General features: G+C 42.6%; 1 protein-coding gene across 6 annotated transcripts in view; it reads left to right on the forward strand.

The window, feature by feature from the left end:
- The first annotated feature begins 1,120 nt into the window (after positions 1-1,120).
- The window catches only part of LOC138246161 (zinc finger protein 354C-like), a 301,773-nt gene continuing 278,171 nt past the window's right edge, over positions 1,121-24,722 (forward strand). For 4 of the 6 annotated variants that reach the window (XM_069200466.1, XM_069200467.1, XM_069200464.1 and 1 more), the window contains exon 1: positions 1,121-1,433. The gene's annotated coding sequence lies outside the window, so the exon portion shown is untranslated. The remainder of the gene's footprint in view (positions 1,434-24,722) is intronic. The other 2 variants (XM_069200468.1, XM_069200465.1) reach the window with 1 other exon arrangement.

Genomic DNA, 24,722 nt, shown 5'->3' on the forward strand with positions numbered 1-24,722 from the left:
GGACCCCTTCCTGTTTGCGAATGGGTTAGCACCAATTTTAAATTTGTGCTAACTGCGATTGTTTTGTGACCGCATTAACGGTCACAAAACAATCACACATGTCACTGGGACTCGCAATTAGGAAGGGAACGCCCCTTTCTAATTGCGAATCGCAAACCTATTTTGCGATTCAGTATATAGAGTACTGAATCGCAAAATAGGGTTTGTACATACCAAAATATTTTTTTTCTTGTTGCAAAAGAAAGCTCAACATCCTGTGATTTGGGGCAAATCACTTAATCTCCCCGTGCCTACCAAAAATTAGAGTGCCCTTGGGTGATGTAAATGGTGCTCATGTAAAGCACTCTAGTACGCACTATATAAAAACTGCAAAACAAAATAATAATAAAAGAAGAATGTGCTGCTGCTGTCTATATTGTGGCTGTGCTGTCCTAATGAAGCTGTGAAAACATCGTATTACTGAAAATCTAATCCTTTTTACTCCGCTTTCCTCTCCTACGTTCTCGCTTTGTGTTTCATTCTCTCCCATCCTTGGTTCCCTCTATCGGGTGCACTCTTTTCCTCTATTTTCTCCCATCCCTCCTTGGTTTCCTTTCCCACTCGTTCATTTCTCCCCTTTCTATGCTCGAGGTCACACGTCCTATTAGCTCTATTTACGAGCCTCTATCCTGACGCTGACAGTGACTGTAATCAAAACAGAGATTATGGTGACCAACCTGTATCTCTCTGGTTCATTTACGTACCCTAAATAATGGCTTAATGAATAAAACGTCATGCTTATTATCCACGATAGTAGCAAACTCGGAGGGTAGCAGGTCTGCTCTTGTGAGGAAGGGCTAGGGCACAGCTCTCCTGCGTAGGCGGGGCTACAGTACAGCTGTCCAATAGACAAGAGATGCGAAGTTAGCAGGCTGTGCACCCTCACTCCGTGTGATACCAAACGTTGTTCTAGCTCCGGGGTACCTGTACGCTGGTCGCTAAATGAACAACAACTAAGCGTGTGTTCAACCAATCCCAAGCGTAAGTGCTGCCTCTGAAGCCCAACAGCCAATAAACAACGAGAACAGCCTCAGCAAACCCCTCCAATGTCGAGAATTGTCCCAACCAATCCATGGTCATCATACTTTTTTTAGGATTCACTTAAAATCTTTCCCTCTACGAGATTGGTTGCCAGCCCCTTGGTTGGTGCCGGACGTCCTGGCCTGCACACTATAATTACGGAACAGAAGAGACCAGTTAAAGGAGTAATAACGGACAAAAAGGTTTTATTCGCGAATAACCAGATTGTCCAGTGGAATTCTGGATACGTTGCTAACCCCCCCGTTCCAGGTCGACCTTTGCAATATTGCTGTCCCTGTGCGCCCGGCTCCCTTCAGCTCGCAGGAACCACCAGTGATTCAGGTCTTGGTTCTTCCTAGGAGCAGGTATCAGTGGTGCGTCTTTTGTTCTTCACGAGGGGCTCGCGCACATCAGCACCAGTAGGAAGTGATTTATTGACACCCAGTTGTACAGCTGAGGTCCGCCCCTTTTAGCTCCGTGCACACACCGCCCGGAGCCAAGCAGCGCCCGAGTGACGTTCTACGTGCTTCCCTAGTCGCTAGGCTCATTCTGGCAACATTATCGACAGACTTTGAGAACCCTGATGTAGCCCAGTCGTGTACTTGCATTGTTCTGATTTGCACATGCATAGCCGTATAGGAATTTATTGTATACATGTCTGTCATAAAACCAATTGCTGAAGACCCGTAATTTATAAAATAGTAACGAATAGTTTGCATGCGTATATTTAAATACGAAATCTCAGTTGTTAAGTTCAATCTTTTTGCCTAGTTATTTAATTTACAATGCACTCTTAGGAAACCATATAATTTACCACAGTCGCAGGATGAGCATAGTATAGTGTAAGAACTGTATAAAAATTAACTTTGGTGCAAATGGTATTATTATGACCGATCCACCCATTGCAAACTATAAGCTAACACGCGAGCACAATCTGGCACGAAGTTTTGACAGGTGCTGTTGGTGAAGCGCTTGTGCAAAAACAGCTTGCGCCTATTTTAGCACCAGCGCTCCCATCTTCACTGATTTAGGGCCATATTACAATTTTGGCAGATGGAATACTCCGCCCCATTCGTGAAGGGTATCCAGTCCGCTGTTTTACGATCTTCATAGGAAATAATGGGATCATAATACGGCGGACGGGATATCCGTCACGTTTGTGATGGAGTAACATACCTGATGTAGAGGAGCTTTTTAAAGATCATACACTTTCAAGCTATTTAGGCTCTGTTACTGTGTTGAGGGTGCAATATGTTAGTCTTTAAAAGGTGCCAGGGGTCTCATTACAAATTACACCTGAACACACAATATGACTTTTTTTTTTTTTTACAAATGTCTTTATGTTGGGGCTGTGAGCATAGCATAGATATACATATAAAGTGGCTGCAACTGCGCTCGGGCTGGTGATTTTCGAATATACCTATTTCAGATTTGGCAGTGGCGTGAAAATGCAAGAAATACGTTAACTGGGGCAGGGGTCTGATTATATCCTATTCGCTTTACCACATTTCGTGACTTAGGAAAATCCCTTTGTGTGATGAAAAAGATAAACTATTTTGACTCGTAATCAAGATGTTATGTTTATATTTTATTTTCAAATTAATTCTCTTTATTGAATCTTCCGATCGTTGCATGCATCTAACAAATATTTAATTATGCTTCAGCCAAATAGAAATCAACATTTTCTTTAAGAAAAACTGACTAGGTTTTCAAAGTTGTGATCTTTTCAGTTTTTAACAGTTCATTTTAGTTGACATTTTGTTGTAATGCATTTTATTTTGAAACAATCACCTATTTGGAGTAGTTTCTTTTGGAGATATTAATTTAAGGACATACGTTCTCAAAAAGAGTTTGTAATTCCAACTGAGTAAAAAAAAATCTTTTTTCTGTTAGGTTTTACCTGCTATGCTTGTGAAATCTATTCTATTCAATAGCAATCTTAAAAGAGCTTACACCCCCCTTGCTTTTCATTGGTTCATTTGCTTGCCACTTGCTTTTTCTCTGTTTCTGGTTTTTGCAGCATATTTCCTGCATTTACCAATGCTTGTTCCTCATGTGTTTGTGCTTATCAGTATCCCGTGGCTCAAGTACTGTTTTAATCCACTTTGGTGGGTGGAACTTCTTTTATTTGGTTTCATCTGCACCTCATGGTTTGTTAAAGTGTACCTAATATCTCCCTGCGCACATTTGAAGCATGGTTGTCGTCAGCATGTTTTGTTATTTTTTCCCTTTGATTTACATTTATTTTGATAGCATGCATTTTGAGGATGCTTTTGAGCCTATGTCGAGGTTCAAACCTGTCTCCCCAGTTCTTCCTGTTAGGCCACATCCTCCATCCTGTCCCTTGTCTTCTATTTTCCTTACTCTTGTTGTTTGTGTTCCAGCGTTGCATTCCCGTTCATGGCTTGCCCACTTCTCCCACCACCTCACTCCCAGTTGTGTGTACATGAACATGATAAAATTGCATCAGACGAGCTTCACGCAAATATTAGTAAATGTATCTGTATAGCACTTAGTGGAATAAAGTTATTTTCTAAGCACTTAGGAACTGGATGCAGATTGTCACTCCTGGTCCCGCCCTTTGTGGAATCTCCTGATAAGGGCATTATTTTTCAGAATTGTTTTTTTTCTCTGTAACTACACCGTTATAAAACTAAAAGTTTTCTATGTACCAGTGCCTGCTGTAATACAGTATAATAGAAGTAATATTTCCACCTCAAAGAATGAAAATCCTGTGAATAATTTACAACAGCATAAGACCAATGAACACCAATCCAAATACGAGTGAAATAAAGTGTGGAAGCCTTGCTATCACTCTTTATTGCTGACTTATTTTCACTTGGCAACAAATTTGTAGGCCATTGCCACAGTGATTGTATTGCTGCCCCAGAGTATACCGTATAATTCGGCACCCACTTCTAAACAAATGAGTCAATGCTGACATTCGATGCTGCCATACTCTGCACCGGATTGTGTTTATAGGAAGAAAATTACATGCAAAATTAGCTTCGTTATTACACAAAACTACTTGGGGTGCCAGACAGTGCTATCAGACGCCAGTCAGTGTTTATTGATTTAAATATCAAACAGGTTAATTATTCATGTGTGGACAGTTTGACTCATCTGCAAACCGACAATATGACTGTATAACTGCAAAACATCTTAAACTTTCGCCATCTAGATAGATAAAGGTCAGCACCCTCCAGCTCTTATTTGAAATACAAGCAAAAGCTGAAATTTGTTTTCATTTTCCAGTCATATCAAAGGAAAAAGGGGAGGTGCGCCTTTACTTAACTGAATTGTTTAGCAACTCGCATGGCTGGTGAGAGGCACCAAGAAGCGCTGTGTGAGAATGACCGGCGGGAGTCGACACTTGCAGAGTTTAAACAAAGGCAAGTTTATTCTGTAAATAAGTCGTACAACGAGTCCTACACCAACCACCTCCTTATCTCTTCATGCCATCACTGTCTCTCCTTCTCAACGGCTCACCCACAAACGCCTCCCACATTCCACTTACTTCGCATTCCACATTCTCCGCATTCTCACTCTCGTGCTGGCTCCTCTCATTCTTATGCTCGTGCCAAAGCACCCACGTAGCGGATACCACACCATCTTCCTCATATCAACTCGAAAAAACAAATAAAGAAACAAATAAGTTAACGGAACTATGCATTAATAACACTTAAACATCAATAATACTTGAGTAATAAGCAGATTATGTTAGATGCCTACCAACACAAACCACTTGAAATTAGCATCACAAAGTCCAAAAAAACAAAGTTCAATGTTCACATTACATAATCTTTGAACCATAACGGTGTTGATGCATTTCTCTTCGGTCGAGTCTCAGTAGGATCTCTTGTGTTTGGAAGACTTAAAGCATTTCGACCCTCTCGAGCAGTTGCATCTGAGAACATGCTTTGACCTACACCAGGCTCCAAACATTTGGCCACTCTATTCAAATTCCAAATCCTGTGATCATCTGTTTTCACAGCATTTTTGAACAATTTTATGACTTTAAAAGGACCTTTAAATTTAGATGTTTTCCCTTCCTTTCTAGGAGACTTTATTTTAACATAATCTCCTTCACACAACACTGTTCTCTTTACAGCTTTACGCTGGTCATACCACGACTTTCTTTTTGCTTTCACCCCTCTCTCTCTCTCTCTCTCTCCAACCTTCAATGTTACCCACTTGATCATTGACCTCCATTCTCTTCTCCGTTACCCACCTAGGTTCCATCTCACTGTAGGGTGCCCTACCCTTAAACAATTGAAAAGGAGTGACCCCTGTGGTGGAGTGTGGCGTTAAACGATATTCTCGAACTTTTCTCTTCACATTACCCTCCCACTCAACACCATTAACTAGCGCTAACTGCATGCATTGCTTCAACACTTTTATAAAGCGCTCAACAACTCCATTGGATTCTGGGTGATAAAGAGCTGTTCTCTTATGTACTACATTTCTTTCTTTCAAGAAGGACTCTGTTGCTTCAGAAACAAATTGCACTCCATTGTCAGTTAACAAAGTAGAGGGGAAACCCTCTCTTTCAAATAAGTCATCTAAAAAATTAATTACGTCCTTTGATTCAACAGAATTCACAAATCTGACTTCTGGCCAACGTGAAAACATGTCGATGCAGACTAAAATATAACGGTCAGTAGAATTCAGTCTTATTGGACCTAAAATGTCTAAGGCTATATCAACCCAGGGACCAGAGGACTCTTCATGCATGACCATGGGTTGAATCCTACACTTCAACACCTTATCCGAACACACAGACTCATTACAATTCCTCACTGCCCTTTCTACCATCATGTCCATGGCAGGCCACCAGTAGGCATTTCTCAATCTCTCCTTCGTTTTGGATATGCCCATGTGACTTGAGTGAGCACAATTAACAAGTTCCATTCTCAAACTAGTTGGGGGAACCAACTTGCTGCCTCTCATTAACAGCCCTTTCACCACAGATAATTCATTTTTTATTTGCCAGAAACCTGACAATTCTTCATCAAGTTTTTCTTTGACACCCCAACCATTAATGACCTTATCCATCACTAGCTGCAAAGTGGCATCTTTAGATAACTCATCCATCCATGTTGGTTCTGAAATCGCTCCCTCCGTAACTATACAAACTTTTATCTCCTCATCATCCACTATGTCTGCAAAACACCCTCCTTCAAAAATCTCGTCTTCTTTTCCTGTGTTTATACAAAGTCTCGAAAGACAATCCGCCTGAATATTTAATGTCCCAGGCATATAGGAGATCACAAAAATAAATTCTTGCAGTGCCACTACCCACTTCCTGATCCTATGAGAAATCATCTCTAATCCTTTTCTAGTAAATACCTCTATGAGAGGCTTGTGGTCCGTCACTATCTGAAATTTATGTCCCCACAAAAATTTCCTCAGTTTTCTCACTGCCCAAAAGACACCCAGCGCCTCTTTTTCAACAACAGAATAGTTGAATTCAGCTTCCTTCAAACATCTAGACACAAACAGAATCGTCCTCACTTGACCTTGTTTTTTTTGCAATAAAACCGCACCAAGACCTTTTGAGCTAGCATCAGTCATCAGAATGATATCATCACGTGCATCAAAACTTCCTAAATCCGCTGCCTTATCTAGACTGACTTTGATGTCTTGATACTCTCTTTCACATGCCTGATCCCACTTAAATTCTGCTCTCTTCCTTAATAACTGTCTCATGTTATAGGTTCTTTCTGCAAAACATGGGACAAATTTATTATAAAACTCCGCCATCCCTAAAAACTTCAGAAGTTCTTCTTTATTTTGTGGACTTGGTAAATTTTTGATAGTGCTGACTAAACCTGTTTTGGGACGGATTCCCCTTGCCGAAATTTCATGACCTAAATATTCGATGTTGGGAATGTTTATCTTGCACTTCTCAGCCTTAAGTGTCAGACCATTGTTACGTAGCTTATCTAAGACCATTCTCAATCTCGTATTGTGTTCCACAAGATTGGTTCCTGTGACAAGTAAGTCATCCTGATACACTTTCACCCCTTCCATGCCTCCCAAAATTCTTTCCATGGCCCTCTGAAAGACTGATGCCGCTGAAATTAACCCAAACGGCATTCTTAGGAACTTAAAGGTACCAAATGGTGTGGTAAAAGTGGTGAGTTCCTGGGAAGACCTATGCAGCTCTATCTGATGGTAAGCAGAGGTCAAATCTAGGGTAGAGAAGTGCCTTGCCCCACAAAGTGAACACAACAATTCAGTAATATTTGGGAGTGTATAGTGATCTACTATGACAGATTTGTTTAGGTCTCTAAGGTCAACACAGAGCCTAGCGTCGCCATTAGCTTTCCTTGCCATCACCACTGGTGCCACCCATTCTGAAGCCTCAACCTCCTGAATAATTCCACTCGCAATGAGTTTGTCTATCTCAGCTTTCATTTTTTCTCTTACCAACAAGGGAACATTCCTTACTTTCGCCACCCTCGGCTGTGCTCCTGGCTTAAGCCTGATTCTATGCACATAATTCTTAAGACAACCTAATGTCTTGCTAAATACCTCTGGAAATTCTTCCACCCAACCACATAGATCTTCTGACACAGATTGAACCATGTGATTTTCCTTAAGTCTTACCGGGGGATCTTCATTTGGATCAAGTAGAATTCGAAGATCACGTTGATGAAACCAACTAATCAAAGAGTCTCCTTTTACAGAAATATATATCTTTGCTGGAATTAGGCGTTCTTTGAATTCTATACTTCCCCAAAAGTAACCCAGCAGCTTTATTGGCTCTCCACCATAACCCTTGGGTATCACATCTGGTTTGCATAACTCAACCGTCCCTTTTAAATTCTGATCATAAAATGTTTTTGGTATCAATGTGATTTTTGCCCCAGAGTCAAAGAGAATTTTAAGACTTTTACCATTAACCAAAATTGACTCTACAGGACCACCAGAAGACCCAACACCCGTCTGCAAAACCTGGACAACATTCACTGCTTCCGTAACATTTGTGTCAACATCATTTACTGCTTCCGTAACATTTGTGTCACTATCACACCACACTTCTCTTATTTTTTTAACGTTATTCTTCATCCTGCAACATTTTGCCAAATGTCCAACTCTACCACAACTTCTGCAAAGCATTTTTAGGGCAGGACAATCCTTGTTATTGGCCATATGGCCTATATTCCCACACCTAAAACACTTTCCAGTAAAAGTTTTCTTCGTCAATGTCACTGCCGATTCTCCAGCACCTTTACTGCCAGTATTGTTACATCGTATCACTTTCACTGAAGCACCTTCTTCTCTTGTTGTGTCCAATACAATGGAGTCTTTACGAAGGACCTCAACACATTTCTTGGAGTGTTCACGCGTTCTGGCTAATACCAGAACTTCATCCAGGGATGGATTATCTTTCTGCCACATGCTCTCCTTTGCTTTTTCCAAGGAACACCCCAGCATGAATTGATCCCTTAAACGTTCCTCATAAGTACCTCCAAACGCACAAGTGGAAGCAAGTCTCCTGAGTTCTATTATATACTGTTCCATGGTCTCTCCTTGACGTTGCATCCTTTTACCGAACTGGTATCTTTCTAGAACAGTACTCACTTTTGGTAGAAAATGTGAATCCAGTTTTTTTAACGAAATCTCAAATTCATTGAGACCATTTGAATCTGCATCAGATAGCTCCGGAAGATTTTCAAAGACTTCTTGGCCCTCCGTCCCTAAACAGTGCATTAAAAGTGATGTCTTCCTTTCTGCGCTCAGAGAAGTACCACACACCCTAGCATAATTGTTAAAGACTTTTTTCCACTTCTGCCATGGTATAGGTGGATCCCCTGGAGAGGTTAAAAAAAACGGTGCAGCCGGTACATTCTGCATGACTGTTGAATTATAAATCAAGTAGATAACCACAAGACAAGGAGATTGCAGTCGTCTAGAGACACACTTAATACCAACCTCTTTTCTGTTCACACAACTGGGGAAAACTACCCTCTGACCCTACTCGCCCGCATCCGTAGCTACAAGTCTTCCCTCCGTATAAAATATTCACTGCTGCAGGAGCATCCAAAGACAAATTTCAAACTCCCAGCGAATCAAAACATTACAAAAGAAAAAAAAAACAGTTACTGAAACTGTATCCTTTAAATGTCATGCCTCGAATAAGACGCGACCGTGCAGCGCGTCCTAGTTACTGTTGCTATGTCCATGGTTCATGCTTACGACGCCAACTCCCAGCGCGTCCTAGTTACCGTTGCCAAACACGATGTGTGTGTTTCCTGAAAGACGCGTTGCTAAGCGTTGCCAGGGCCGCGCATGAAGACTCTCGCGCTGAAGGGCTTAACAGGCGGAGAGTAAAAACAAAACCCAGGTACAAGCGCAACGTACCTTGGATGACCGAAGTCTTAAAGATTGTGTTGTCAGGACTGCCGAGACTTGTTCTTCGCCGTTCGGAGATTGCCTCTCTTCACTTTCACAGTGGATTCCACCTTTGATCCTCGTCGCCAAATGTGAGAATGACCGGCGGGAGTCGACACTTGCAGAGTTTAAACAAAGGCAAGTTTATTCTGTAAATAAGTCGTACAACGAGTCCTACACCAACCACCTCCTTATCTCTTCATGCCATCTCTGTCTCTCCTTCTCAACGGCTCACCCACAAACGCCTCCCACATTCCACTTACTTCGCATTCCACATTCTCCGCATTCTCACTCTCGTGCTGGCTCCTCTCATTCTTATGCTCGTGCCAAAGCACCCACGTAGCGGATACCACACGCTGCTTCCCCGTCGGCTCCACCCTACTGATCTTGCAGATGTGGTAAACTTCATCAGGGGTGTAGAATGTAATAAAATATCTACTTGTCCATGGCACATGTTGCTTCTTAAATCTACTTGTCCTGGAAAAAATCTTCTTGTCCCTTTTGGTGTCATGTAGTACGGCAACAAATTATGACAACAATCTCATTATGTAAGAGCTCTGATAATAGGCTGTCTGATTATGCCAGGGCTACTACTATAGTAGGGCTTGAATACTTTAAATATCAGTCCCTACTATAGCAATTTTCTCATTTTGCTACCTTTCCGCAGATCTACATACTTGGGCTGGAGGAAGCAGTAAGCAATAGTTCCAGGGCTGGAATGCCTCTACTAACTTGCATGTTTTAAGGATTTTTACCACCTCTTCTCTAATCTTTTCCCATAATGAGAAAGGTTGGAAATGTATCCTGACACTGGCAGAAGTAGAATTTCTTTCAGGGTTGGGAAAAAAGTGGTTGGAGGAAAAGTGAATTTGTAAACGCTCAATTGATTTTCACATGAGCAAATCTACACATGCATATTTGTTGGTGCTAAAATACAGTTCACAAATATTTTCTAGGAGTCCGATTTCCTGGTTTACTTCTGTAATTTCTTGTAAATTAATGAAAGCCACTAATTCAAAGACATATACCATGGGTGCACGTTCTCCTTGAGAATAGGGTCCCTAATTAGGCCTGGCGTTAGCAAAGGCATTTTGTTTCAATTATACTTTTATTTCTCTGTCTATCACCTGGCTTTACTGTGAGTGATCACATTCGCTCTTCCACAAGGAGCATATTGGCACACAAAGTAGTTTTGTTCAGTGCTAGGAACTACTGTGGTAATCAGTGGCGTAACAAAACTGGAGCCTCCCCCCCCCTTGCAAAGAACATGAAGGACCCCCCAGACTCACTCAGGGCAGGTGCTGTGTTGAGAGGGCCCCTTCGAGGGAGGCTCCAGGGCCTTTGTTATGCCACTGGTGGCAGTGTGTGCTTTTTTATACCAAAAACCTTTTATTCTTTTTGCCAGTGTTTGTTACAGTGGTGTGTGTCTGACAGCTCCCACAACAAAGTGTTACAAAAGCCATGTCAAAACAAGAAACGCAATGACAAAACAAAAAAACTCAAAAAAAAATGTTGTATCGGTTGGCTTTGCCATTGCTTGTTTATTTTCATGCTTCCCATAATCTTGTAGAAAATGGTTACACTGATTCTTCTATTAGGAATAGTTTTTGGAAATACTGGCATGCATCAACACATTTAACTAAGTGACGCTTCAAAGTAACAGCTCCTAAGTTTTCCTACTTGCATTTTTTTCTCAACATTTTATTTGAAAAGCAAAAAATCATAACTCTTGCTTACAAGCTTCTGCAAACATTTGCATCTAATCAGAGAGCATTCTGGGAGCATTATACTTAGCCTCATATTGTTAAATTTTCAAACGTGTGTACACTTTTTAAATTATTCTTTTTACTGTAATTACTGCCACTAGTGCAGTGTGACCTAAAAACGATTATTTACAGTGTTCACCCTAATAATGAAGGCTTTTCATTAATGAACTATAAATACAAGTTCAAACAGCTTTAACAAATAGACACTTACTACCTCAACTGCAGACAATTCCATTCTCTGTACCCTAGCAGGCAAAGGGTTTGTGCTGCAGGGGGTTGGGCCTACTAGTCCTAAGGACAAAATAGACATGGAAACGTGTTGCCCTTGACCCCAAACAATATGTCCCTGTCATCAGGCGATAGGAATTCCACATCCCTGTTCATGGACATTTAGTAAATACTGCTGCTTTGTGTTAGCCCACCAAGCAAACAGCTGGGTGCTGTCAGACACACAGTTGTGATTGAAAAATGTTTTTGCAAACTCCTGTGGCGGGTGCCGCTCAGGCCTGGGACTTTTCCAACTGCAGGGAGCGTTTGGTATTTGTACATCCTAGAGGATGTAAATAATATCTTGAGATAAAATGTGCTTTTAAGCACATTCTGACAGTGGATACATTGATTTATGAGAGTGTGCACAACTTTAGACGTTGTTTGATTTTGCATGCCAAGAAGCTGCATCAGTCCATCTCAGCTTAAGCAACTTTCGCCTCACTCAAGGAGAAAGCGATTTTGTTTGCGCATATTTTTAACCCCTTAGGTGCAGGGGACGAGCTGGTTACATCCTCGGCTATGGTGCTCGGGTGCCGAGGACATAACCAGCCCGTCCTGCATCCGGCCCCCGGGGGGAGCACTAATGCTCCCCCTGTGTGCCTCCCCCCCCGCCTCCCATGGGCAGGGATGGAGGGGGAATCACTTCCCCTTGTACCCCTACCCCCTCCCAGTGACGTCTGATGACATCAGTGCACAGTTGCGTGCTGACCTCATCAGCGGTTGCCCCCATCGCACTGAAAGCTCAGCTTCCAGCACGTTCGGAAGATAAATACTTACATTTCTCTTCTGATCAGTGGGGGGGGGGGAGGGGGGGACGGCAGAGAGCCATGAAAGGAAAGGCTTTTCCTTTCCTTTGATGTCTTTCTGAGTATTTCTGCGGCCCGATCGTAAAGCGACCGGGCTGCAGAAATGGCCACTAGACACGAGGGAGTTAGTTTTTTTATTTATAAACAATGAAGAGTAGCGACCCCTTGGACAGGGGTCATTCCTCTGGGAGGCATTCTTTTGTTAGGCTTTTTCTGCCCCCCCCGGGCAGATCAGCCTGTTTTAATTACGCAGTTCTGCCCCAGGGAGGGCAGAAGCCACTAGAAACCAGGGTAATTAAAAAAAAAAATGTTTTTACATGTGGGGAGTGACCCCTTAGGCAAGGGCCACTGCCCTGGGGTGTAAATAGTTTTTAGGCCATTTCTGCACCCTTTGGGGGCAGATCAGCCTATTTTTATAAGGCCAGTCTGCCCCCAAGGGGAGCAGAAACCAGTAGACACCAGGGACTTCTTTTTGCACCAGTTTCACGCACGGGGAGCGACCCCTTAGGCAAGGATCACTCCCCTAAGGGGTAAATTTATTTTAGGCCTTTTCTATCCCCCTTGGGGGCAGATCAGCCTTTTCTAGTTAGGCCGATCTGCCCCCAAGGGGGGCAGAGACCACCTAGGCAGCAGGAATTTTGTGTGTGTGTTTTGTTGGCCGGGGCAGGCCCTTGGGTAAGGGTCGCTCCCCATGGGGGCACATTACTGTTGGCCATTTGATTGGCCTATTTTTGTAAGGCCCATCTGCCTCCAAGGGGGGCAGAAAGCCCACCAGAGACCAGGGAAGAATTTTATTTAAAAAAAAGACGGGGGGTATGGCGATACCCCTACCCCCAAATAAATGGGGACATATTTGTTCTGCTCACCGGTGGGCAGTTGGGCAAGGCGGAAGGGGGCTAGCTACCAACCAGTATGGGCATGGTTATGCCCCCACCCCAACTGAAGGGGATAACAGTCTTTCAGCTCTTCCCGCACACTAAAAGATCTTATCCCAATGGCAAGCAAGAGAATATTTGATTATTTGGGGTTTTGGTTTTACATTTGGGCCATGAGAACTTGTCTAACACTCAAAATCGTCCCACTTGGAATGGTGAGGGCTACGCTTTTTGGACTTTGGAATGCTGCCATGTAGAAAAAGCTACAAGACTTAGACTCATCTGAAAACTAAACATCTGGGTGATTCCAGGGTGGTGTGCTTCACATGCACCCCACACCATTTTCTTACCCACAATGCCCCTGAAACCTTCAACTTTGCTTGAAATCACACATTTTTCCCACATTTTTGTGATGGAACCTTCCGGAATCTGCAGGAATCCACAAAATTCATACCACCCAGCATTGTCGCATCTATACTGATATAAATTCTGCCCCACTTGTCAGCCTAACAACGTTTTTTTTTCAAACTGCCCTTTTGGACCAGCTTTGGTTCCCCCTCAATTTAGACATGTTTTTCTTTTGCCTCTTCCCTGTCACAGGGTAGATTTTTAATCATTTTTATTGGGAGACTTTGGGGAACATTGGGTGGTAGGAAATCTGTGCCAGTGCGGTGATCACACGCAGAAATGTGGGGAAAATGTGATTTTTTTAAATTATTTGTTTAGCTAAATTTGAGGTTTGCTGAGGATTCTGGGTAAGAAAACAGTGGGGGAGCCACACAAGTCACACATCCTTGGACTCCCTCAGGTGTTTAGTTTTCAGAAATGTCTGGGTTTGGTATGTTTCCTTAGATGGCTGCTGAGCCCGCAACCAAAAACGCAGATGCTCTTCCCCCGCAAACACAGGCAGTTTTGTATTTGATAATTTTGATGTGTCCACGTAGTGTTTTGGGGCATTTCATGTCGCAAGCACTAGGCCTACCCACACAAGTGAGGTACCGTGTTTATCGGGAGATGTGGGGAAATGCTGGGTGGAAGAAAGGTCCAGAACTTTCTATCACCAAAATGTGAGGAAAATTAGTTTTTTTGACAAATTTTGAGGTTTGCAAAGGATTCTAGGTAACAGAAGCTGATGAGAGCGCCACAAGTTAACCCATCCTGGGTTCCCCTAGGTGTCTAGTTTAAAAAAATGCATAGGTTTGGTAGATTTTCCTAGGTGCCGGCTGAGCTAGAGACCAAAATCCCCAGCTAGGCTTAAAAAAAAAAAAAACGTCAGTTGTCAATATAAACATTTGATGTGTCCATGTTGCGTTTTGGGGTCTTTCCTGTCATAGGCACTAGGCCTACCAACACAAGTGAGGTACGATTTTTATTGGGAGACTTGGGGGAATGCTGGGTGGAAAGAAATGTGTGTCTCCTCTCAGATTCCAAAACTTTCTGTCACTGAAATGTGAGGAAAAGTGTTTTTTTGCCAAATTTTGAGGCTTGCAAAGGATTCTGGGTAACAGAACCTGGGGAGAGCCCCACAATTCACCTCATTCTGAGTTCCCCTAGGTGTCTAGTTTTTAAAAATGTTTAGGTTTGCTAGGTTTCCCTAGGTGCCGGCTGAGCTAGAGGCCAAAATCTACAGCTAGGCACTTTCCAAAAAACATGTCCGATTTCAGTGTAAAAAGTGATGTGTCCATGTTGTGTTTCCTGTCGCGGGCATTAGGCCTACCCATACAAGTGTGATACCATTTTTGTATCAGGAGACTTGGGGGAACACAGAATATAAGATTGAGTTTTATTGCCCCTTGTCTTTCTCTAAAATGTTTCCTTCCACATGTAAGACAGTGTGTAAACAAAGACGTCTATTTGAGAAATGCCCTGTAATTTACATGCTAGTATGGGGACCCCAGAATTCAGAGATTTGCAAATAACCAATGCTTCTCAACACCTTATCTTGTGCCTATTTTGGAAATACAAATGTTTCCTTGATACCTATTTTTCACTCTACATATTTCACCAAATTAATTGCTGTATACCCGGTATACAATGAAAACCCATTGAAAGGTGCAGCTTCTTTATTGGCTCTGGGAACCTAGAGTTCTTGATGAACCTACAAGCCCTATATGTCACCGCGAAACCAGAGGAGTCCAGCAGTCGTAACTGTATATTGCTTTCAAAAATCTGACATAGCTTGAAAAAGTTATAGAAGAAAATGTGGACAGAAGAATTTTAAACAGTGAGTAAGGGCATAGATCAGGCAAGAGCAATATATAAGTTATCTTTAAAGTAGTATTGGGTTATTTTATGTAGATACGCAAGAAACACAATAGGTTTCTTTTCTTTTTGGTATTTCATTATTGTAATCCCTGATGTTTGTAAGGCATTGTTGAGATCACATAGATGTTTGTGGGACAGAACCAGCCTACATGTGTTTCGAACATTGTGGTGCATGCATGAGGCCTTTTCAAGCCTTCATACTTATAGAACATACATGCACAAACCATACATTAGAGAACCCAATATATGTAAACCCAATCTTAAATAGAAAAAACAGCATGTATGAAAAACCTCATGGTAATGACAGACAAAAAAACTAACAAAAAACCCAGGGCCGGTTTCAACTTAGTTAGGGCTCATCAGCCAGGTATAGCTTAATTCCAATGATGAGGTGTGCACATGACCTAGGTGTGGTCACACTTCATCCTACTTAGGGCAACACACTAAACGATAAAAAAATTGATGGATTTAATGCCTGAATTCATCTCAGCCACTGGTAATTTCTCTGGGTTTTATCCCAGTACACCATTATTTTGCACACCATGCCACCTCAGTTTGGACCCATCCTTATGCCTAACTGGGGAGAAATGTGTCCTGGGTTGTTTGTGTTCCAGTTCATGTAGGACCTTGCCTGGAAGTTCAGGGTGAGCTGTTCCTGTCAGAGCACAATCACTACTGATTTTCAGTGGCTGTAGCCAACCTGAGGTGGCATGGTGTGTTAAATAACAATAGACTGGGATGCGGCCCGAGTGATTACCCATGACTGAGATGAGATGGAGCATTCCATCCATCACTTTTGTGTATGTATTCACCTGAATATTAGTTCACTCTCTCTCCTCATCATAGTGAGTTCTCTTTTGCCACCTCAAGAATGTTGTTTGATATGTTCCAATCCAAAGAAAGGGTTTCTTTTCTTTTTGTTAGGATGACACTGATGGAAATGTTTAGGTAATAGTGGACCAATTTCTGATAAGTTCAGGCAAAGTTCTTTTATCGTGATACGCAGGGGGCTGATGGTACTGCTTACATACATTTTTAGTGCATGGACATTCAATTATGTAAAAGATATAGCTGTTGTTATAGTCTATCCAGTCTGTAATTCGTAAAGTAATTTCAGGTGTGAGTGAAAAAATGTTCATTTGTTGCGTCCAAGATTACAGGCTCCACCATTGTGACAGTTAAAGAACCCACTGGGTATGACCAGAAAAGTGTTTTTCAATTATCTCTTGTCTAGAAATTTAGATTTGCAGAGTAACCGCTCTAGCCAATTTGTGAGTTGTTGGCAATGCCAATATTGATAGATGGATTAGTCCTGAGTTGGCACCAGCAGCGTTTTAGGAACTTTCTAATTTGAAAATGACAATTGTGTTAAGTTCTCATGAAACAGGTGTTTTTAGTTTTTTGGTGTTCAGTGTGAATTTTTGGTTTCAGAAATTCTTTACCTGTTCTTTCGTTAACTTCTATTGCAGATTTCTGATGGTGATTATTTTGGTACCCTCTTTATTCTAGTCGCTCCATCAGTTCTTCTGCTTTTGATTGGTGGGGTTCATCATCACTGCAATTGTGTGAAATGTGTTAGAATCCCCTTTAGGAATATTTCCAATTGTGGCCTGTGGATGAAAACGATCTGCTCTAAAAATTCAGTTTGCAGCTGTGATTTTTCTTTAGTTTACTTTATAATGTATCTTGATGTTCCATTTGTTGTTCATTTCCTGTAAGATTTGAGTAATGGTTCAGTGCCTTGCCAGATGCAAAACATATTGTTGATGTATCATCCCCCCAAAATTATGTGGGGTGTGTATTCCTAAAATATGTCATTTAATAACCACATGTTTTCTACGTCACCCATTAGGATACAGACATATGATTTATTGAGGTATTTAGGCTGATAACATCTACTCTCTCTATGCCCGCCACAGCATTAGAAGTAGAATATATCAGCACAGACTCATGGCAAGTTGCAAAGCCTACAGAGAGAATAATAATACTGGAATCAATTAAATCTTTACTGCCACACCAAGTGGCACATTTGGGCACGTTAAACTAAATCCCTCATCAGCTAGAACCACATTCCACACTTTGAAAAAAACACTCAAAAAGCAGACAGTCAAATGGTGGGAGGGTCTCCCATGCAACTTGTAGGAAAAAATAACACCATAAACAAGTCTTACACTTCACAAATCATTGATGGGATGACATATAGAGAAACTCATTGTGAGAAAACAGGCTTGTTTGTGGACTGTGTAGCTATAGATCCACATGCTGTGCATACTCCTGTCATTTACTGTTCCGCTCTGACATGTACAAGTTGCTTTTCTTCAAAGAAGTCCTTTGAGTCACAAAGTGTAGAGATTACCCATTACTGGTAATGTGCATGGGCTTCGGAGCCATTGTTAAACTTCTTTTTCTCTACTGTCTCGTTCAGACGTGTCCCTTCTGTTTTTCTTTACTGCGGACCGAGCCAAAATACACACACTGAGAGGAGTCAAAAAGGATCTCTGGAATGCACTTCTTAGTCTAAAGAAGACATTTATTATATCACTTCGCAAGGTTTGTGTAGGAACGTCAGTATAACCGATAGTGCACTTTTAAAATGTGCAACAATAAAGTGAGAACATGTGCAAAGAATCTTCAATCTATAAACAGCAAATATGTACATGCAAAGATACAAACACCTATATTGATATATATATATATATATATATATATATATATATATATATATTCATACACAAAGCAAATAATTAGTAAAAATGAATCACTGTAGGGCCTATCTGTTGTTTCATCTTTCTCCTGCCAGCAACTTGTTGACTCCGGTTCGACCGCATCGAGAAAGAGAGAAATCTACCCTCACCGGAAATATATCAGGCATTCAACGTCTCCATCCTGATTGAGGTCTCTGAATCTTCCACTGTCCACCTCGGTCTCTAATATACCTTAAACAAGCGAGGAAGGAGATTTCTAGAGAATTATTCAAAAATGCAGGCTATTTTAGGTCAGTTTAAAAAAAAAAAAAGGTTGGAAGTGGCCAGTTTCCCAAGGTGTCTCTCCCAAACCTAAACCGTTCCCTGCTGTAACATAAACATCATCCTAGTACATCCTTACCTTGCTGAATGACTGACTCCTCCACGTTATGTCCTAGCCCTTCGGTGAGAAAAGACTATGCAGGCACGTAGAATAGAAAACACGTTGCATAACATGTTTTGTACGGAAAAATACTTGCACTTTTAACATGGCGGTGAAGCTAAGGCTACAAAATGGAGTCTGTAACTTGTGACTGCTAATGTGATGGTGGATAGCTAAGCCAAGTGCAAAGTGGTGCGACACGGAGTCAGTGGTCAAAACACAACTATGACTACATTCCGCCCTTTGACCAGTGACTCATGCAGCCTTTAGGTTTAAAATCAACTTTTTTCCGTCTAAACATTGCAAGCAAATTAGAAATACATTGTACACAGCAACATAATTATATAATAGGAGCTAATACCACAAAAATTCCACCCAAAACTTTGCATAATTGTCCACTATCAGGTAACTACTGAAACAACCAGTCCCACCATCCCTGATCCATATCCTGTTTCACCCCTTTCACTAATGTATGTAGTGTATCAATGTGGGCCTGGATAGATTTAGAGTGGTCTCAAAGGTTAAAACAACACATGCCTTCAAATTCATTACAACCATGATTATGTTTTAGCAAAAGATAGTCTATAGCAGCCCTGTTTTGTAATGCAGCTTTTCTAGTACCACGCACATCTAATAAAAATTAAGATAAAGCAATAGAAGTGTGGTTAATGTTTTTGATCATTAGACAAGCTAACTTATTAATCACTCTAGTGTTACAGCTAAACCAGGCTTGACTACAATAGAAAGACTTAAGCTTAGCTACTCTGATTGGGATAATGATTGAATAACTGAATCACAATCTTCACTTAATTGCATAGTGTCTCTAGGATAACGAGTATGTATTGAATTGGATGGAAACATCATGAGTCCCAGGTGTGTAAAAGTACACAGCCCGCCTGTTATGTTAGGTATAGTGTAGGTAAAAGTAAGGTTTCCACACGAAAACAGCCAGCCAACTGGTAACCTAACATGTTTAATGTGACTGGCACCAGTCACTAAATTATGATAAGCCATATGATTTGTCATGTTTTTACAATGTTGGTCCATTTGGTAAAAGCACAAAACTCTGTGTTCCCACGGTATGGTTTGAGAAGTTGATGTTTTCTTTTCTAAACTCAAATGAATGGAATTTCCAACGTCACGAGAATTGCAGGACATGTAGTAACACACATCACCAGTAGTAATGCTGCATGTAATTATCTGAGTGAGATTATCCCACTTCTCATCGATTGTTTCCTGGCAGTCCCTGCAGTACTCATAGGGACTGAAGTGGGTTTACACGTCATGTTCTTGCACATCTTTATCCTGGTTAGTGGCATTGAAGATTTCTAACAAAATGCTTGTTGGGGTTGGGATGGCGATCAAACACGTTGACAAAACATCCACAGGGTTTTTCATGGTGCCCATGCAGAAGTCATATCTGTTGAGCACGGTCTGCGCCAAATGAATCCAAATATTGTCATTCAGATGCGGTAATGGTGTTGCGCGATGTGGTTGATCAATCAAGTTGAGGTTGGGGGTGTTAGGTCTTCCCCGACCCACACGCCCAAAAGGAGACCACACAGCACACTCACGGCAAAGACAATCTGTAGTATGATCTGTCAAAGAAACAAGTATGATCATTTTCACAAATAACATTTATCAACTGGAATATCTTCAAATGTTTCCTGGTTTCATGATCAACAGGACATTATTGGGGCTCTTTGCTATTATTTCTGCAGGTTCTGGAGGGCCATTTGGGGATTTCACCCACACTGTAGCACCAGGGTTTCTGTCAGTTGAACCAAAACCTCCCTCCCCACATACACTAAGAAGGGCTGGTGCAGTCCTCTTCAATCCTCCATACACTGGAATTATGACAAGTTGGGTAATTCTGTCTCTGATTTGTATGATTAAATCAGCTTCTCCACTATTCAACTGAATAGCTTTGGTTCCTCCTTGGTAATCTGCATCAATAACTCCCCCTAAACTCTGAAAACATTTGCGGGCCAACCCAGATCTGGGAGCAATCAATCAGAAATGCTCTGGAGGAGTCTGTACTCCAACTCCTGTGTCACACAGTGCTATGTCTCGTGGTTGCAGTCTTTAAGTTTGTAAAGCATGTAAGTCAAGACCTGCAGATTCAGGTATGGCTCAGTAAGGAGCTAAGACTCCAGGTTTTATTTCCCAGAACATGATGGTATTGGTGGCCAAATGTGGTTGTATTTGCAAAGGAGGAGTTAACATTCACACCAGGGGTGTGTCAGCATTTGTTAATGGTCTGTTATTCAGAATCTGGGGGGCTTAATTTAAATGCTCTATCCAGTTTTTCAGAGTTCCATCAGATAATATTAGATAATTTTCGCAATTCGTCTTTCAGCAAGCCATTCATTCTCTCAATCAGTCCAGAGGCTTGTGGATACTAAGGGATATGATACATCCACTCAATATTGTGCTGAGAACAGTAGTCCTGCAACAATTTGCCTTTGAAGTATGACCCATTGTCACTCTGGACCAGGAGCGGTATTCCATAGTATAACATCGACAAGTCCAAAGTTCTGATAGTATTGTGCTGAGTAGCACGTTTGCAAGGGACAGCAATCACCTACTCAGAGTAAGTGTCCACTACGGTGCAGGCGTAGTGACACCCCTGACTAATCGGTAGTGGTCCAATGTAATCAATTTGCCATATCTGTCCTGGTAACTTTCCTCTCCCCAATTGACCTATGACTGTTTGCGGGACAGATCTCTGTTGTGTGTCCTGGCAAATAGGACATTGCAAAATCACAGTTTTGATCAAATCTAGGGAAATGTGCTTCCTTCTAATCCCTGCCCACCTGTAAGTGGCTTTTTCTCCCAGGTGTGCACATTTTTGGTGTGTCCATTTTGCCATCCCCACCAAGTCAGAATCCTGTATTGCCACTTCTGTCTCTGAGATTTTGGCTTCGTCATCTGCAAGGGAATTGAACCAGCGTTCTAATGAGTCAATGGGACAATGAGCATCCACATGATACACTGTAACTGTACTATGTTCTAACATTTCCCAACTGTCTTGCCATAGCTCTTTGCCCTGCCCCTCCTTTGAGTGGATAAACTAGTTATGTGCTGCAATGTGGGAAGCCAAGTGGCTAATCCATTGGCAGTAGACCAAGAATCAGTGTAAATATGACAAGTTCCAGGCAGCTCCTTCTTTAGAGCCTGATACACAGCGTACAACTCTGCATATTGGCTACTTCTCCTTTCTCCTGTAGTGGTCACCAACTGTTTGGTAACTGGATTATATGACACCGCTTTCCAATGTCTTTTGGTACCCATGTATTTGGATGAACCATCAGTAAACCATATATGCTTCCTGTCCTCAGGGAACAAGGGTTCAAATGGCGCACCCCATCTCACTAGTGACTCTTTTACCTGTGGTACCTCCTGCACCCTCTCCTCCTCTTGTGTAGGGGCTTGTGACACCTGTTCATGTAGGGCTGCAGTTCCATGCTGGTCCTACTTGAGTCCTGTCTTGTATGTACTGTTTCTAGCGTATGATACTAACCTCTTGTGCATGTCCTATACGGTGAGATTTAGATGAACTCATCACCGACTGCATGATTGGCATTTCATGTCTCAGAATTACATTATGACCTGGTGTTATTAGCTCAGTATCATCTAGAGCCCAATAACAGGCCAAAAGCTGTTTAAAAAAAAAAGAGTATAGCGCTCCCCACAGTCAGGTAGTTTTCTAGTCCAAAATCCCAGGGACACCCTCATCCTTCCTTGTTTTTGCCACATACTCCAATTTGCATATTTTCCCTGAACAGTTACATGTAACTCTGTGTCTCCCTCCTGCACTGGCCACAAGTCTGAAGCCTGTTGAATTGTTTCATTTGCCAAACTAAAAGCACACTGCTGCTCTGCACCCCATTCAAACTCATGTTTCTTCCTTCAATCAATCAATCACTGCATTTCTAAAGCCCGCTACATACCCATGAGGGTCTCAAGGCGCTGGGGGGGTTGCTACTGATCGAAGAGCCAGGTCTTGAGAAGTCTTCTGAAGGCTAGCAGGTCCTGAGTCTGTCGTAGGTTGGTAGGGAGAGTGTTCCAGGTCTTGGCAGCGAGGTAGGAGAAGGATCTGCAGCCGGTGGTGATTTTCCGGATACGGGGAATTGTGGCGAGGTTGGCTGAGCGGAGGCTTCGGGTGGGGGTGTGGAAGCTGAGTCGGTTGTTGAGGTATGTAGGTCCGGTGTTGTGTAGTGCTTTGTATGCGTGGGTGAGGAGTTTGAAGGTGATCCTCTTGTCGACGGGGAGCCAGTGCAGGCCTCTTAGGTGGGGTGCGATGTGGCTGTGTCGGGGAACTTCGAGGATTAGTCGTGCCGAGGCATTCTGGATTCGTTGTAGTCGTCTCAGGAGCTTGGTTGTTGTTCCTGAGTAAGAGGGTGTTCCTGAAGTTGAGTCTGCTGGTGATGAGGGCCTGGATGACGGTTTCCTCGTGTCCGGGGGAATCCATTTGAAGATCCTGCAGAGCATCCGCAGGGTGTTGAAGCAGGATGCGGAGACAGCGTTGACTTGCCTGGTCATGGAGATGGTGGAGTCGAGGATGACCCCCAGGTTGCAAGCGTGGTCTGTGGGTTCCGGGCCTGTGCCTAGTGATGTGGGCCACCAAGAGTCGTCCCAGGCTGATGGGGTGGGTCCGAGAATGAGGACCTCCGGTTTGTCTGAGTTCAGCTTCAGTCTGCTGTCTGTGCTTCATCCAGTCAGCTACGGCCTTCATTCCTCTGTGGAGGTTGGCTTTGGCGGTGTGGGGGTCTTCGGTGAGGGATATGATCAGTTGGGTGTCGTCGGCGTAGGAGATGATGTTGAGGTTATGTTGTCGTGCGACGTGGGCGAGCGGTGCCATGTAGATATTGAACAGCGTCGGTCTGAAGGAGGATCCCTGTGGGACGCCGCAGATGATCTCAGTGGTTTTTGAGCGGAAAGGTGGGAGGCGGACACTCTGGATTCTGCCGGAGAGGAAGGATGTGGTCCAGGCCAGGGCCTTCTCTTGAATTCCGGCGTCATGGAGGCGTGTTGATAGGGTGCGGTGGCAGACTGTGTCAAAGGCTGCTGATAGGTCCAGGAGGATGAGGGCGGCTGTTTCTCCTTTGTCCATCAGGATCCTGATGTCGTCAGTGGTGGCGATGAGGGCGGCCACTTTGTACAGAGGAGCCAAAATCTGACTCAAATGAGGGATGTGCTGTCTCCAAAAACCAAACCGTCCAATAAATCTCTGTGTCTCCGGCTTAGTGCGGGGTGTGGCAAACTCGAGAATCTTTTGCTTTGCTTCTGGTAACACCTCACTGTGTCCCTGATTCCACTGAATGCATAGAAACTTCACATTTTGAGATGGTCCTTGCATCCTTACTCTGCAAGAGTTCCACCACTCTCTCCAGCTGAATCTGCACCTGTTCTTGTGTCTCTCCCTGAATCATCACATCATCAATGTAATGGGTCACATGTTCACCTGGAACGACAGATACTTCATCCAGGTGCTCTGCCACCAGCCGGTGACGGACAGTGGGACTATGGATGTACCCCATTGGCAAAGATAAAATACGAAACTGTCTTCCACCGTGTGAAAATGAGAATTGTTCTTGACATTCTGGCGCAAAGGGTTTAGAGAAGAATGTGTTGGCAATATCGATGGTGGCATACCATGTCCCTATATGTTTCTGTAGTCGTTCAATCAAAGTGATGGTGTCTGGGACTGCTGCTGTCAAAGGGGGTGTATGTTTATTCAGCTCGCAGTAATCAATTGTCATTCTGTACCGCCTGTCAAGTCGTTTAACCGGCCAGAGGAGATTGTTCCATTCAGTAGTAGTTGGAGCTATCACCCCAGCCTCAATCATGTCTTTTATGCTTTTACTTATTTTATCATACCCTCCAGGAATGCAGTACTGTTTCAAATTAATTACTGTAATTGCCATGGGCACTTTCACTGAAGGAATTTTTAAATGACCCACTGTCGTGGCTGCCACTGAAATGTATCTTTTTGTTCCAAACTGATAACAATCATCATCCAGATACAAAGTCATTCCTTTCAAAATGTAAATTCACAGTATGTATTCAAACAGAGGCACAATCAGCTCAGTATATTCTCTTTTTGCTGTTCTCCTTATTTTCATTTGTTCTGTGTTTTGCACAGCGGAGGT

The sequence above is a fragment of the Pleurodeles waltl genome, chromosome 7 (assembly GCF_031143425.1).
Source record: "Pleurodeles waltl isolate 20211129_DDA chromosome 7, aPleWal1.hap1.20221129, whole genome shotgun sequence".
Classification (NCBI taxonomy): domain Eukaryota; kingdom Metazoa; phylum Chordata; class Amphibia; order Caudata; family Salamandridae; genus Pleurodeles; species Pleurodeles waltl.